At 46.5% G+C, this 16003-nt stretch overlaps 1 protein-coding gene across 5 annotated transcripts in view; it reads right to left on the bottom strand.

The window, feature by feature from the left end:
• The window catches only part of NMT2 (N-myristoyltransferase 2), a 1198504-nt gene that overhangs the window by 72033 nt on the left and 1110468 nt on the right, over positions 1 to 16003 (bottom strand). The gene's annotated exons all lie outside the window — the stretch shown is intronic.

Here is a 16003-nt window from a genome sequence, read left to right as displayed (position 1 = left end):
GAATCCTCATAAGGAGAATATGGGCCTTCCTGATGGTCTGAAATATCTGAGTCATCAGAGGAATTGTCTGTAGAGACAGGTTCTGGGGGCTCAGTCCTAGGCCTCTTATCTGGAGGGGGTTGAGAGGCCCTGTCTGGGTGAGGTTGGGATCCCCTGATCAAAGAAATAAGATCCTCAGCCAGGCTGAGTATTTGGGAACTAGAGGTAGGCCTGTGTGAGGGAGATTTAGCAGGTAAGGCCTTAGAAGATTTAGCTGCTTTAGCCCTGGAAAAGGCCTTGATAGACATAGAGGCAGGGGGTCTAGCAGCCCCACGTGCAGGGGTAGATATGTCTAAGGGAATAGTGTCTGACAAATCCTGGGTGCCTGCTTCTGTAGCAGTAATTTCAGTAGCAGATTCAGCCATGCTCTGTGAGGCCTCGGCTATCGGAGGCATGCTTTCGGCCGAAGGAAGAACCGAGGACTCGGTTTCAGTCGAAACAGAGACACTCGCGGTTGGCCTAACCGTGGTTTCAGCCGAAACCGCGGACCGCGAGTGTCGGTCCTTTTCCTTGTGCTTTTTAGCTAATTATGTAGTCGGAGTCTCCGACGGCATTTTGTATGCAAAAGCGGGACCAAAAAACTCCTCTGCAAACTCCGACCGACGTCTAAGCGTCCGTCGGTTGAAGGAAGCACAGGCTAGACAAGCTGATACGTCGTGGTCTGGGCCTAAGCAAGGAAGGCAGTAAGAGTGGAAATCCTTATAAGGTATTTGTTTCCCACAAGTTAAACAATTATTTACTTTGTCTGACATCGGCTGAGGCAAGAAAGAGTCCCCAACGGGGTACTTAGCTTTTTAGAAGTCTTTGGTAGTAGGAATCTCTGGATCTGACCGACCGGCACTTGCAAACAGCTTCTGCTTCGGGCACCGCGCGGCAAGAAAGACTGAGGAAAATGGCGTCGGCTGATGCCTTTATACCACAGCAGCTATGACATCGGGTGAAGAGCGACATCAGCCGAGGCCAGACCCAGACTTTGGAATCCGGCCGACCGAAGGGCTGCCTGAGGCAGGACAACCCATATGTTAGGACTGCAGATGCATCCTTGAAGGACATCCACACTCACTACAATTCCAGTCTCACAAAGACCTACCATGACAGCAAAACAAACACACAAACACACAAAAACATACTCGGAGGCTCTAAATAAAAATCTGCCTAAGCAGCAAAGACCTCCAAAGCAGACACCCAAGCAACCGATACCCCAAAACAAAACACATGCAACACATAGCTCACAAAGCCAGTGTGCTGAACAGTCACAGCCCTTAAGGCTAAACAACACACCTGATACACTTGTAATAGGTGACTACCGTCAGGCACACTGACGTCCCACTCACCAGGCTGAACAAGGAGAAGGTCACTGTGAGCTCCCTGTCGGGCGCTAGGATCCGCCACATAACACAAGGACTCAGGTCACTCCAAGGCAAGTACAAATATGACTCAGTCATTGTCCATGCTGGTGTGAATGATCTGAGACGTTCCTCCCTGGACTACATGAAAAGAGACATAGAGGAGCTCTCTGAGCATGTAGCCCAGGCCGGTATGACCCTGACCTTGAGTAGCATCTTACCCTCACCAAGAATGATGCCACAATATGAAGACAAGATGATCAATTTCAACAATTGGCTTAAGTATTGGTGTCATTCAAAGGGGATCCAATGCCTGTCAGCCTGGGATGACATGCTCGACAAGCCACGATGCTTCACTAGGGATGGCTTGCACCTGTCACCCTGGGCTTTCAGATATTGGCAAAGGCTCTTGCTTCCCCATAATGCCTTTTTTAGGCAAGGCTCAAAAGACAAACCCACCTCCATAGGTATCACAAGGGATAAGAAACTAAGAGTAATGCTACTCAAAGCCAGAAGTCTAAACCTCAAGATGCACGACTCAAACTCTCCTTAGCATGGAGAACATCGATATCTGTGCAGTAACAGAAACCTGGTTCAAGGCTCCCGAGAGCACCCCAGCACTAACAGGTTATACCTCATACCATGCTTTTCGGCCCCAAAACTTGGACCGAACCACAAAAGGAGGGGGAATATCAATATTCGTCAAAGATACCCACACCTCCAGGTTGGTGGCACAGCACGAAGCATCAAAGACTATCCATGTGCAACTAACAGTGGGTAAAACTGCCTTCCAGTTTATAGCCTGCTACAGACCACCCTACTAAACCCAGGAACCCCACTCGGCCTTCCTGAAAACACTGGAAAATATGAAGGTCTCTCCAAACACCATTATATTGGGCGACTTCAACTACCCAAACATAGACTGGGAGCATTACTCTAGCTCCAACACCCTAGCCCAAAGGTTCCTAGAATTTATAAACTCAAATGCTATGGAACAACTTGTTACCACTCCCACAAGAGGGGAAAACATACTGGACCTGATCATCACCAACATGGGGACTCTATGCTCCAGACCAGAAGTGTATCCCTCACTGGTAAGATCAAACCATAAACTAATCTCACTGGATATTCACATCCCGACTCCACCCCCTGCCCTGAAAACCACACTGAAAAACTTCTCTAAAGCAAATTTCACACTCCTCAAAAACCGAGGTGGAATCCTTCAAAGCCCCTGGGCCTAAATACGGCCCAGACCGCAGAATCCTTTATAAACGCATTCTATGAACACCTTCAGGAATGCATGGATCATGCAATCCCAAATAAAACCAAGACCTAATCCTCCAAAGGCAGACGCCCTGTCTGGTGGACCCCAGCCATAAACAAACTATACAATAGAAGGAGGAAGCTACTACATGGAGCAAAATCCCAAAAAGGGAAGGCATCTCTGATCAGTATTAGCAAAAAACTACGGGCACTCATAAAATCGTCTAAGGCCAGCTTCGAGAGAAAAATTGCACAGGACACCAAGGATAATCACAAGGCTTTCTTTAGTTATGTTAGGAACCTGGGTGGGAATTCCCAGATATGCTCAGAATTAGTCCAAAATGACAAAAAATACACCGAACCCACAGACATTGCCAACATCCTAGCTGTCAGGTTCAGTGCAAACTTCTCCCCCCCCTCCCCACCAAAAGGGCAAATATCTATCCCAGCAGAGTGCTGCCCCCCTGACATCTCAGATGCTTATGTAAGAGCTGCCCTCTCCAAAGCAAAACACACAGCATCAATGGGACCAGACGGTGTCCCGGGCTGTGTCCTACATGAACTCCAAGAAGAGCTAAACCCAAACATAAAACTACTGTTCAATCTCAGTGGCGTACAGCAACAGTGGTCCCTTTCCACAAAGGTGGTGCCTCAACAGATCCTGGAAACTATCGCCCCATAAGCCTGACTAGCTTGGTCTGCAAAGCTATGGAAAGGATCATCATGGACCTCATAAATAAAGATATTGGGGACCTACAGACACTGGATCCTACCCAGTTCGGCTTTGTTAAGGGCAGATCCTGCCTCTTAAACCTGGTTGATTTCTTTGAAACAGTCACCAAGGCCATTGACGAGGGGAAGGTGGTCCACACAGCCTACCTGGACCTCGCAAAAGCCTTCGATACAATACCCCACTTGGGCATTATAGATAAGCTCACCAGCTTAAATATAAACCCCTATGTCAATAGATGGGTTGCAAACTGGCTCAGGGACAGAACCCACGTGGTTAGAATTGCTGGAGCCATGTCAGACTCCAAACCAGTTACAAGTGGCATCCCACAAGGCTCAGTCCTGGGACCTCTCTTGTTCGGTATATATTTCTCGGAGGTACAGGCCAACACGGAAGGACTGTGGCTGACCAAGTTCGCAGATGACTGCAAACTGGGCGCCATAATCGACTCTCCAGCAGACACAGAATTCTCCAAAAGGACCTCATAGAAACAGACAACTGGTGCCAGAGCCATGGCCTCAAGCTAAATGCCAAAAAGTGTAGTCATCCCCTTTGGCAAAAACAAAGTGCCCACAAATTACCACATAGGTGGTAATCCATTAAGTACAGAAGAAGTAATTAGGCACCTGGGGACCCAAGTTGATAGCAATCTCTCATTTGACAACCACGTGGCCAAAGTGGTTAGAAAAACATTTTATATAGCCCACCTAATCATGAAGGGATTCACATCTAGATCAGGGGAGGTCATCGTGCCTCTTTACTCATCCCTCATCAGGCCCATAATAGAGTACAATGCCCCTTTTGGGATGTACCTTACCAGACACCTGCAGCAACTGGAAAGACCCCAAAAGTACCTCACCAATAGGATCAAAGGGCTCAAATAGATGCCATATGCTGCCCGGTTAAAGAAACTCCAGCTCTACTCAGTGGCATACCGCCTGTTCAGAGGCAATCTGTGCCTGACGTATAAAGCCATGTCCAACCCGGAATTAATGGACATGCTGCACCTCAGAAAATCCAAATCCCATCGAGCTACGCGCTCGAGAGACTTGAACCTCAGCACTGAAATAAATAGGACATGCTGGAGGGACAGATTCATAACCCAGAGGCTCCCTTCACTCTGGAATAAAATCCCAGTCCAGGTTAGGCAGAGTCCCTCTTGACTCTCTTCAAGAGGAATCTTGATGAGTGGATGGTAGATCATAGGCTTACCCCGGGTATCACTTTTGTGTCACTGTTAGACAGAGGCACAGTATACTAACCTTGAAAAGGGGCATAGCAAAATTAATTTAAAATGGGTGGCTAAAGCCAAACACACACTGGCTAGGCTTATAAATGCCTTAGGGCAGATAGCCTAGTATGAACCTATGAACCTAAGAGCTTAAATTATCTCTACACAAAACAGCCACAGTTAAAAGGTTTAAAAATATTTAATACTAAATAATAAAAACACAAGACAGTACTTATTAACTCAACACAATGACAGAGTTCAGAAACCACAGATAATACTTTAAACACTGTAGGATAGTCTTACAAATAGAGGAAACAGCTAGACTAATCTGGCTATATTTATATATATCTCCAAGAGAAATAAATCCTTGTTCTAAATTCTACTTACAGAGCAAGCAAGTGCTGGTGAGTTGGTGTGTTCAGGTTCAGACACAAAATACAAAATGCCACTCTTATTTTCTGAGATAGCCCCTAAATTGATAATGCACATTACTGCTGAGTCATTTCAGATTACATCATTCTTGACACTTATGCTGAAGTTTTCCAGGCTCATAGAACTCAACATTTTAACATTTCTTTTTGATCTGCACCTGTCCGGAAGTCACAGTCAATAAAAGACACTTTACATGTGAAACCTAGTAATTATCTATGTCTTTGGATAATAGAAACAATTTCCTAGCCCAGACATCCCGTCTCCGAGCTTGAAATCATACACAGTTGTAAAATTATTTCATCAGCTTTCTTCCAGCAGGGTGCACTGTGGTCACATTTTTTAAGCTTAAAACATAACACAGCCTTCTTTACATTTGTGAAACAAGCCTGTGGATCATATTAATATTTACAATGACATATAATTATTTACAAAATTCTATCTAGCTAGGATGGCAGCCTTCACAATTAGTAGTAGTACACAATCAGTAACTTAAACAGCAGCCAAGATGCTGTGATTCAGACTTCCAGAAAATAATTTAAGTGGTATACATGCTTCTCAACTGTCCACATTTTGCCTATTTTTGGTCTGTTTCTTATAATACTTGTGATTTTTATGAATTTTTGTTGCATATCAGTGAGGGTTGAATTCACTAAATAATGAAAGGCATTTGAGTTTCAGACTTAATATCCTTCAGAAAATTCATGATAACATAAAAACTTTTATTCTAGCAACTTTCCAAGTTTATAAGAGCAATATTTAAAATGCTTCTCTCTTTAGGGGCTTTGTCCCCCCAGTATTTCTGGCTTTGTCCAGATTTTTTTGCTAAGAGGTTAAGAGCTATGGTGGTAGGTTCCATCTGTACAGACCTGCAGCTTTAAATAGTATTTTCATTCTATAACTCACACCCACTGCACTATGCAAGGGGAAAGTACATTTTTAAAGGAACATTGCAAATTTTTGTTTAGATCTATAGAAGGGAGTAAAAGGGTAATACTCATGGTATGAAAAAGACTCTACTGAATTATTTGTCAACCACGACAAGCACTATGCATGCACACACAAAACATTAACACAAAGTGCAAAACAAGTCTTGTTTTCCTTCATCATGTAAAAGTGCAATTCTTTCTGTTGCCCAAACTCTTCCAAGCCTCTTTCACAAAGACACTAGCTCTGAAACGGGCAAAGAAAAAGTTATCTATGTACCACAGCAATCCATGTGTCTGGTTGTTTGTTAGTGTAAAACAGTTCTTTGACTCCTAAAGAAAGAGAAGCTACCTGCCCTGGCTGTCTTCCTCAGTTAACACGTACAATGTTTAGGGTTCAAAATGAGAAGTTGCAAACTTATTGTACTGAACTAACAACCATAACTAATCACAATCTTTTAGAAATCGAGAATTATTTATAATGGACTATAACCCACTACAGTATAATTCCTTTTTACCTTGCTTTCCCAAAGTAATATAAACATGTTGACAGAAAATCAAGAAAACCAGACTGGCAAACTTCTCTTAATTTAGGACTTTAATAAAATACAATCATCTCTACCTAACATGAGCAAAAGTATATTGTTAAATGCAAGCTATTGATTACAATCTTTTCACTGTACTGGTTTTAAACATGTGGCATCAAAATAAAAAACAGGGATGGCTAGCAATAAAGTAGATTTTAAAATACCACTGGAACATATTTAGCCAAAACAGGCAAGGCTGATTTTGCAAAATATGCAGTTCCATAACACTAACTACTGAAACTACAAAAAAGGCAATGCCAGACCCCACTCTGATGGCTCTCCTACATGTACGTAAAACATAAAAGCACCACAATTATCCATTCAAAAGACTTAAACCTTGCCGGTGACATAAACTGGACCTGCTGGAGGGACAGGATTGTATCCCACAGACTACCCCATCTCTGGAACAGGGCTTCCCCCTTCCATGTGAAACATTTACTCCCTAACCTAATTCAGTGCAACATGGACAACTGGATGGGGAACAGGAAGTCTCTAGTTTGGCACCTATGTTTCTAATGGACACAGGCAGCGTGTAAATGGTTCATCTCCCAAGCCTCTGCTTGTAAATGTTTTATCTCGCAAGTCCCTGCTTAGACTTATCAAGGGTACTAGAACTAGTCAGAGATTTGGGATGCATGCCTAGCATACCCCTCAACCTCTAAGAGCAAGAAATCTGGACAAAGCCATATAAAAAGGGATGGGGGGACAAAGGCCCAAAAACAGACAATAAAGAAGTTATGTACTCACCGTAACGTTCCATCTGATTAGGTAAACTTCATTTGACAGCAACCTGTGGGTATCGGATCCATATCGGATCCGAGCTGAAAGCTTCAAACAGCTAAGATCCGAGCTCCAAGCGCCTCCCGCTTACCCATAATCCCCTGCCATCCCTCTCTGACCTCAGATCGAGTTTGCTATAGTAACACAGAACATTACAAACAAAGGATCACCTGCAAATCCTAACCTGGTGTTATCTGGAGAAAAGGACAAGGAATCCTTCTAGGACACACTAAAGGTTAGTGGGATAGAGGGGGGTCGGTTGCTGACAAATGAAGTTTACCTACTCAGATGGAACATTATGGAGAGTACGTAACTTCTTTATCTGAAGTAGTTAACTTCATTTGTTCATCAACCTGTGGGACAGAGTCCCCAGCTACCCAAACTTGGGGGGTCCTCATGGAAGGATATTCTGGAGCACTGCAGAGCCGAAGGATGCTCTCCCTCTGGAAATTATGTCCAACTTGTAATGGTTAATGAAAGTATGGGATGAAGCACAAATGGCTGCTGAACAAATGTCGTCCAAGGACACTCTGGAGCAAAAGGCAGCAGAAGTAGAAATCGATCGGGTAGAATGAGTGTGGACTCCTTCAGGTTCAGGTCGACCAGAACTCTTATATGCAAGAAGTATACATTGGGAAATCCATCTGGACAATGTAACTTTTGATACTGGTTTGCCCAAAGAGGGTCTAGCAAAGGATACAAAGAGTTGCTCAGATTTCCTATGTTCAGTGGTCCTGTGCAAGTAGAATCTCAATTGCCTGTGTACGTCCAGAGAATGTAGTTTGTATTCACCCCTGTTTTGATAATTTGGAAAGAAAACTAGTAAATTAATAGATTGATTAATATTGGGCTCAGAAGCAACTTTGGGTAGAAAGGAGGGATTGGTCCTGAGGGAAATTCTATCTTTATGGGAGACCAAGTACGGAGGTTTGGCGCAAAGGGTTTGAAGCAATGAAACCCTTCTAGCCAAAGTGATAGCAATGAGAAAGGCCGTCTTCCAAGATAAATATTTTAGATCCACTGAAGCTGCGGGCTCAAACGGAGGGGCCGTCAAAGACTGGAGAACAAGGGTTAAATCCCATGGAGGGACTGCGTCTTTAACTGGAGGCCTTAAGAGGAAAGTGCCTTTTAAGAAAGTCTTACATAATTTGGAAGAGGCTAAGGAACCAAGATCACTTCCCACATGATAATGGAAAATCGCAGCTAACTGGACTCTGACCGTGGAAGAGCTAGCACCTTGGTCGAATAAAGTCGACAAGAACTCTAACACTGCTGGTATAGGAGCTGTGAAGGGATCCAACTTTCTATGCTCCGCCCAGATTGTAAAGAGTTTCCATTTGCTGTTATAAACCTTTCTCGTAGAAGGTTTATGAGCAGCTACTAAAATAGCCTTATCAGGGGACGAGATACCGGGAGTCCTAGCTATTACTGGAACTGAATCAGCCAAGCTGTGAGCTTGAGGTTGTCCAGATTCGGGGTTGATAATCCTAATGGGTGAGAGATCAGATCTGGGGTGGGATCTAGAATCCATGGAGGATTCACTAGATGAGACCATAGACATGGGAACCATGTTTGACGAGGCCAGATTGGGGCTATGAGGATCACTCTGCTCCCCAACCGGCGGGCTTTCTGCAAGAATTTTAGCATTAGGGGAAGAGGAGGATAAGCATAAAGTAGACAGGATGGCCAAACATGCACCAGAGCGTCTCTGGGAGATTCCCCTGGTGGGGGAATTAGAGCGAAGTAGTCACCACACTTTGCGTTCGAAGGAGACGGGAAGAGATCGCAGCAAGGTTGACCCCACTTGAGGAAGATTTGCTTTGCTATTCTGGGGTTCAGAGACCACTCGCACGGTGAGAGGATAGTTCGACTCAGCCTGTCTGCCAAAATGTTCGACCGACCAGGAATGTGCGTCACTATGAGAAAGCGGTTGGTGGAGATCGCCCATTCCCAAACTCTCATGGCCTCTCGACAAAGTGGGTAGGATCTGGTTCCCCCTGTTAGTTGATATACCAGACCACTGACATGTTGTCTGTCTGAATTGCAACTGTCCCTAAAGGAAGAAGGGCCTGGAGTGCTTGCAACGCCAAAAGCACCGCTCTCATCTCTAGGACAATGATATGCAATAAGGTCTCTGAATGGGTCCACGTGCCTTGGATTGTTCTGCCCATACAATGTTCCCCCCACCCTAGGCAAGAAGCATCCGTGGTCACCGTGGTTAGAGGTGGGGGCATAGAAAAGGGGCGCCCTATCTGGAGGTCCGGGGACTGGATCTACTAGAGCAGGGATCTGCTGTAAACCCTGCTGAGGGGGATGGGTGAACTCAGTGGATGTTGCAGGATGGACCATTAAACCTGCAAGGTCCATTGTAGTATCCTCATGTTCAAGCGCGCTAAAGGTAGCATACTGATTGTTGCCGCCATGGAACCTAGAGCCCTCAGAACCAATTCCGCTGGAGGAGCCGAGGATCGTAGAAGGCCCAGTACGTGGAGCTTCAGAGTACGAATCTGGTCCGGAGTTAAGAAGACTCTCAATAGGTTTGTGTTTAACCTGGCTCCTATGAAGTCTAAGATCTGGGTTGGATGAAGGGAAGATTTGTTGAGATTGATTGTGATTCCCAGCTGGGAGGCCAAGAGGAGGACGTAATTTCTGGCAGAACACAGTAGTTGCTTGTTGGGGGCAGGAGCCAGTCGTCCAGGTACAGGAAAGACCTGTATACCCTGAAGTCTCAGGTGGGCCGCTACCACTGCCAAAACTTTGGTGAACACCCTGGGGGCTGTTGTGAGACCAAAGGGAAGGGCCCTGAACTGGTAGTGGCTGGCTCCTAGCCGGAAGCGGAGAAACCTTCTGGATCGTCTGTCCATCAATATGTGGTAGTACGCATCCTTGAGGTCTATCGAGCACATCCAGTCGTTCTCCTGTAAGAGTGGGAGAATGGATTGAATGGAGACCATCCGGAACTTCTCTTTGGCCACTGACAGGTTTAGAAAGGACAAGTCGTGGATTGGCCTTAAGTCTCCCGTCTTTTTTCGCACCAGAAAGAACCTGGAGTAGAAGCCGATCCGGATTGGTCTCGGGGGACGCGCTGGATCGCTCTTTTTTCTTGCAGCTGCTTTACTTCTGTGGCTGCTGCCTCCCTTTGATTGGGTGGAACATCGGGGAGGCTCCGGGGTCTGGGAGGGAGATTCAGAAAGGGGATTTTCTAACCTCTGGATATGATTCGAAGCACCCAGCGATCTGTTGTAATGGACACCCAAACTGCTAGGTGCCTCAAGAAACGCCCCCCCCCCCCGACTGCCTCCAGAGTGGAACAGTCGGGTAACCCTTCAGGGCTGCTGCGTGGGCTGATCCGAAAAGGGTTCTCTCGACCTAAAATTCTTTGGTCCCCCTTTGCCTCTGGGCCAGCGTCCACCCTGTCCTCCTCTGCTGCTGAAGGACGAGGGGTCCGGAACGAAACGGGACTGTTGAGACTTTAGGAACCACATCTTCTTTTGTCCCCTTTGGTTCCTGGAGAAGGACCTCTGGGGAAGCCGAGAAGCGGACTCAGACAGCAGACGTCTTCCAGTCTTTTTCGCTCTGGACCAGCGTGTCGCGGACGGTCTTGCAAAAAGCGAAGAAGTGTCAAACGGGGCATTTGCAAAGGATGCCTTGAAGGGTTCCGCAAAATCGCAGAGGTGGAGCCAAGCATGTTGTCTTAAAACAATGCCCGCTCCTCTAGGTCTAGCAGCTCCATCCGTAGCATGGGAGAGGAGCCGCATAGAAGTGTTCGAAATGGACTTAAGAGTGTCCATTCCAGCTGAGAATACCTTCTTATCCTCGGTCGACATGGACTCTGGGGGCAACCCGGCATATTCCTTGATGAGATCCTGCTGGAGTCGTATGACGTGTACCATATAGTTCAGAGACCTTACAGAGAAGGTAGCTGAAGTGAACATCCGCTTCCCCAGGCGGTCCATCTTCCGAGACTCCTTGGGAGTATGGACCGAGGAACTCTCCTGGGCAAGTTCCCTCTTGGTGGCGGCCGCCACCAACATGGCATCTACTGGAGCACCCTTGCCACATACCGTCCTATCAGTGGGGACTCCTTGGGAGGATGGACCGAAGAACTCTCCTGGGCAAGTTCCCTCTTGGTGGCGGCTGCCACCAACATGGCATCAACTGGAGCACCCTTGCTCCATACTGTCCTATCAGCGGGGAGACTGAGCATTTTATCCGGTCTCTTTGGTATGGGCTCCACAGTGTCCGGTTCCTTCCATGCCCTGGTAATATTGAGATCTACCAGGGGATCGGCGGGAGGGGACACCCAAGAGGTAGATGGGCCTGCGTCAAATGCCTCCAGAAACACAGACTCATCCGAGGAAGGTTTTTGGGCTGACCACCCCCCTCTAATTTGAAGCATTTCCATAATGTCTCAGAAGGAGACATCCTCGGGGGGTGACCTTGGGGAACCTTCCCCTTCCTCTAAGTCTGTGTCCTCTGTCAAGGACTCAGGTGAGTCCAAGTGCCTCCTCTTGCACTTAAGTTTGTGAGGGACCTCCTCGGGGGGGGGGGGGGCGGCTGTCCGAAGAGGCCTCACCAACCACATCTTGTTCCTCTAAGGGAACCATCTGGGACGTTGGTGCAGGCTGCCACTGGGTCCGGGTGATGGGAGGTAGGCCCATCTGAGAGAGAGTGCTGGGTGGAACCGTAGTAGGAGCCTGGGGCCTGGAATCCCTCGACAATACCCTCTCCACAACATCGAACGCTGAGGGAGAATCACTCTCTCTTGGATCCGAGAGCAGTCCCCTCGGATCCGATGTGTGGATTGGAGCCGGCGCTGAAGCAATCGGATCCGAAGGGCCAGTATGCTCTGACCGAGACAGAGCCGAAGACACACTGACACCTCCGGATCCGAAGCTCAGCTCTCTGCACCGAGAGCTCGGATCCGAGAAGGGACCCGACAAACTCGAGGGTGCAGTCGGAGCCGAAGTATGAGGCACTATCAGCGCCAAACCTCCCCCGGCTCCTATGCAACCCGGATCCGAAGGCTCCATACCCTGGAACTGGGTCGAAGAAGGAGCAATCGGGGTGAAAGAGGGGGTTGAGCTCCCCCCTGGAGGGGGGGGCAGGAGCACTCCCATCTGCAGCTGGACCTGGAGGAACCTACGCATCATCCGGTCCATATCTGCATCGGACTAGCTTCGGGTGGACCTAGAAGAGGCCACCGAGGCGGGCCGGGAGTGCTACCTCGATGGCGACCGGGTCTCCTCTTCTGGCTCCGGGGAGAAACGAGGTGAATGGAGCCGGGTAGGAGAAGGCCCGGAAGCCCTGGGAGAGGCTGCTTGTTTAGCCGGTGGAGCCGAGGAGGAAGACTCGGCCCGCCGCTTGTGGTGTCTGCCTTTTTTCTTCTCCCGCCTGGCTTCCCTCTCCTCCTGGCCCAAGGTGGGAGGATGAGTCCCGGCAAGGGGAGCAGGGATGGAAGGAGGCACTGCCGCGGCAGGTGCCATGGAGGGAGAAGAAGCCAAGGCCGAATCCGGGGGCAAAAGTCCCGCCATAATCAACTTCGACCTCTTATCCTTTAGGGCCCTGGGGTTGAAGGCTGCACAAACAGTGCAGCCGGAGGAGAGGTGGTCAACCCCAAAGCAAATAACACACCGAGTGTGGCCATCCGCTGGGGATAGCTTATGGCCACACTCGGTGCATTTACAGAAAAAGGTTTTTGGGGCCTCAGACATAGTCTGACTAAAAACACAAGGCCCAACACACACACACATTCACACACACGGGGAGGAAATGAACTACACTAAAAAATAACAAGATAATTTATAACTAAAAGGTTTTTAAAACTAGGGAGCAACACACACAACAGCAATTTTAGCTACAAGAAAAAAGGTAGAAAAAAAAGGATTTTTCTCACTGAACGACTAACTCCCACACCTGGAACTCGTTAAAAGCTGCTGATTCAACCCCGGCAAACGAGATCTGAGGTCAGAGAGGGATGGCAGGGGATTATGGGTAAGGGGAGGAGCTTGGAGCTCGGATCTTAGCTGTTTGAAGCTGCCGGCTCGGATCCGATATGGATCCGATACCCACAGGTTGCTGAACAAATGAAGTTAACTACTTCAGATTTATAGATATTGCTCTTACAAACTTAGAAAGTAAAAAAACACGAAAAGCTCAAACAAAATAAAATCAGAAAAACAGGTCACACACTCAGCTGGATGATGTTCTTTATTTTAGAGCTTTCGTCAGTTAATAAAACAATGACTTCTTCAGAATGTTGTGGCAAAACATACATTTTATATGAATTGCTTTTAAGGAATGTTTGTTTGTCTTTTCGGCTTTTCCTGGTTAGGGGTCACCACAGCAGAACTCCGGTCCGCTAATGATTGGCAGTAGATTTTTTTTTTTTTTTGGTGCCGAGTTGCCAGCTCGACGCCCAACCTTCAGCGAAGGCACGCCCATTCACACATGTCTTTCAGAGGCCACTCGACCGCGGGGAGGACATGCAGACTCCACACAGAAGGCACTCCAGCCAAGAATCGAACAGGAGAACCTCTTGCTGTGAGGCAACAATGCTACCGCTGTACCACTGCTGTGTGTACACACATATATATATATATATATATATATATATATATATATATATATATATATATAGGGTTTTGTATTTTTTGTAATGAAACTTATCAGTAACCATTTAACAGGGGGTATGGCTTTAAAAATGTTTTAAAAATGTTATTGGAGGGAAAGTAAATTGACTTAATTGCTTAAACACATGGTAGTATATAAGGTGGATGTAAAGTGTGTTACAACATTCTGAAGAAGTAAAACTTAGAGACAGAATAACGTGTAGCAACAGCATGAATTTTCTGAAAAGTATGAAGTCTGAAACTCAAATGCTTGTCATTATTTCCTGACTTCAATCCTTGCTTGTCATTATTTCCTGACTTCAATCCTTCATGATTGGCCAGTGTTTGCCAGTAAACTAAAATTTTATGAGGAACAGACCAAATACATGATGCAAAAATCTGAACATTCTGTGAAAATTTGGACAGTTGAGAGGTATGATGGCTAGGCTTAAAAGGACCTTGTGGTCGTTAGCCTAGTAAACATCTATAAACCTATAAATGCTTTACTTTTGGAGCCAACTTTTTCAACCTATGTTTCCAGGTTAGAATTTGGGTACAGAGGGGTAAATACATATTGTATAAGGCACTGCATCACAAAACAATGTGAAGGAACAGGAACAGGCAAGCAAAAACTGACGGTAATGCTACTCAATGCTAGAAGTCTAAATCTCAAAATGCACTCACTCGAGGCACTTCTTAAAATGGAGAACATCGATATCTGTGCAGTGACTGACACCTGGTTCAAAGCTCCAGAGAGCACCCCTGCACTACCAGGCTATACTCATACCACACTTTTCGGCCATGTAACCTGGACCGGAACACCAAAGGCGGAGGTGTGTCCATATTCATTAAGAATATCCACACCTCCAGGCTAGTTGCTCAGCATAATGTATCCAAGGTTATCCAAGTGCAACTAACTCTGGGCAAAACTGCAATCCAAATTGTAGCTTGTTACAGATCCCCCACCATGCCCAAGATACCCACTCCTCTTTTCTTGATATACTGGAAAATATTAGGGTTCAACCTAGATTTCAACTACCCCACCATTAACTGGGAAAACTACTTGTGTACCAACTTCTTCACACAATGCTTTCTGGAATTCATAAACTCCAATGCCCTGGATCAACTTATCCACACCCCCGCCAGGGGCAACAATATCCTAGACGTAGTCATTACCAACATGAGTGACCAGTGTTCCACACCTGAAGTCAACTCCTCATTGGTCAGATCCGACCATAAGCTAATCACCCTTGCTATCCACATCCCACCCCCCATTACGAAAACCACAGTAAAAAATTTCTCCAAAGCCAACTTCATGCTTCTTAAGACAGAAGTGGCGAACTTCATGACACCCATGCAGATGAACAATACAGTTACGACTGCCGAATCCTAAACAAATGCACTCTATAAGCACTTACACGAGTGCATGGATCGTGTTATCCCAAATAGAACCAAGATGCTATCCTCCAAATAAAGGAAGCAAATCTGGTGGTCCCCTGCCAAAAAGAAACTGTACAACAAAAGGAATAAATTGTTGCAAAAGAGAGTAAAATCCCATGAGTGGAGGAGCTCCCTGGTCAACCTCAGTAAAGAAGCTGAGATTCCTTATAAGATTCTCCAAAGCTAGCTACGAAAACAAAATCGCCACTGATTCTAAGGATAACCACAAACCATTCTAGAGCTATGTCAAGAATCTCAGTGGCAACACCCAGCTGAGTTACAGCACAACGGCACGAAAATTACAGAACCAACTGATATTGCCAACATCCTGGCAGATAGGTTCAGTGCTAACTTTACCCTCCACCCCCTAAAGGGCCCATATCTATATAGGAAGAATGTAGAGTCCCTGTAATCACAACTACGCAGGTAAAAGCTGCACTCTCTAAAGCCAAAAACACAGCATCCATGGGGCCGGACAACATCCCTGGCTGCATTTTACATGAACTTCAGAACGAACTGGCTTCCCACCTAAGCACCATGTTCAATCATAGCCTCACATCAGGCTTTGTGCCCGCTGAATGGCGTACAGCAACAGTTATCCCACTCCACAAAGGGGGAGCC

This window comes from Protopterus annectens, chromosome 3.part1, assembly GCF_019279795.1.
Source record: "Protopterus annectens isolate FY-2018-M chromosome 3.part1, PAN1.0, whole genome shotgun sequence".
NCBI classification, from domain to species: Eukaryota; Metazoa; Chordata; order Ceratodontiformes; family Protopteridae; genus Protopterus; species Protopterus annectens.
This window is presented reverse-complemented; position numbering and strand designations above follow the sequence as displayed.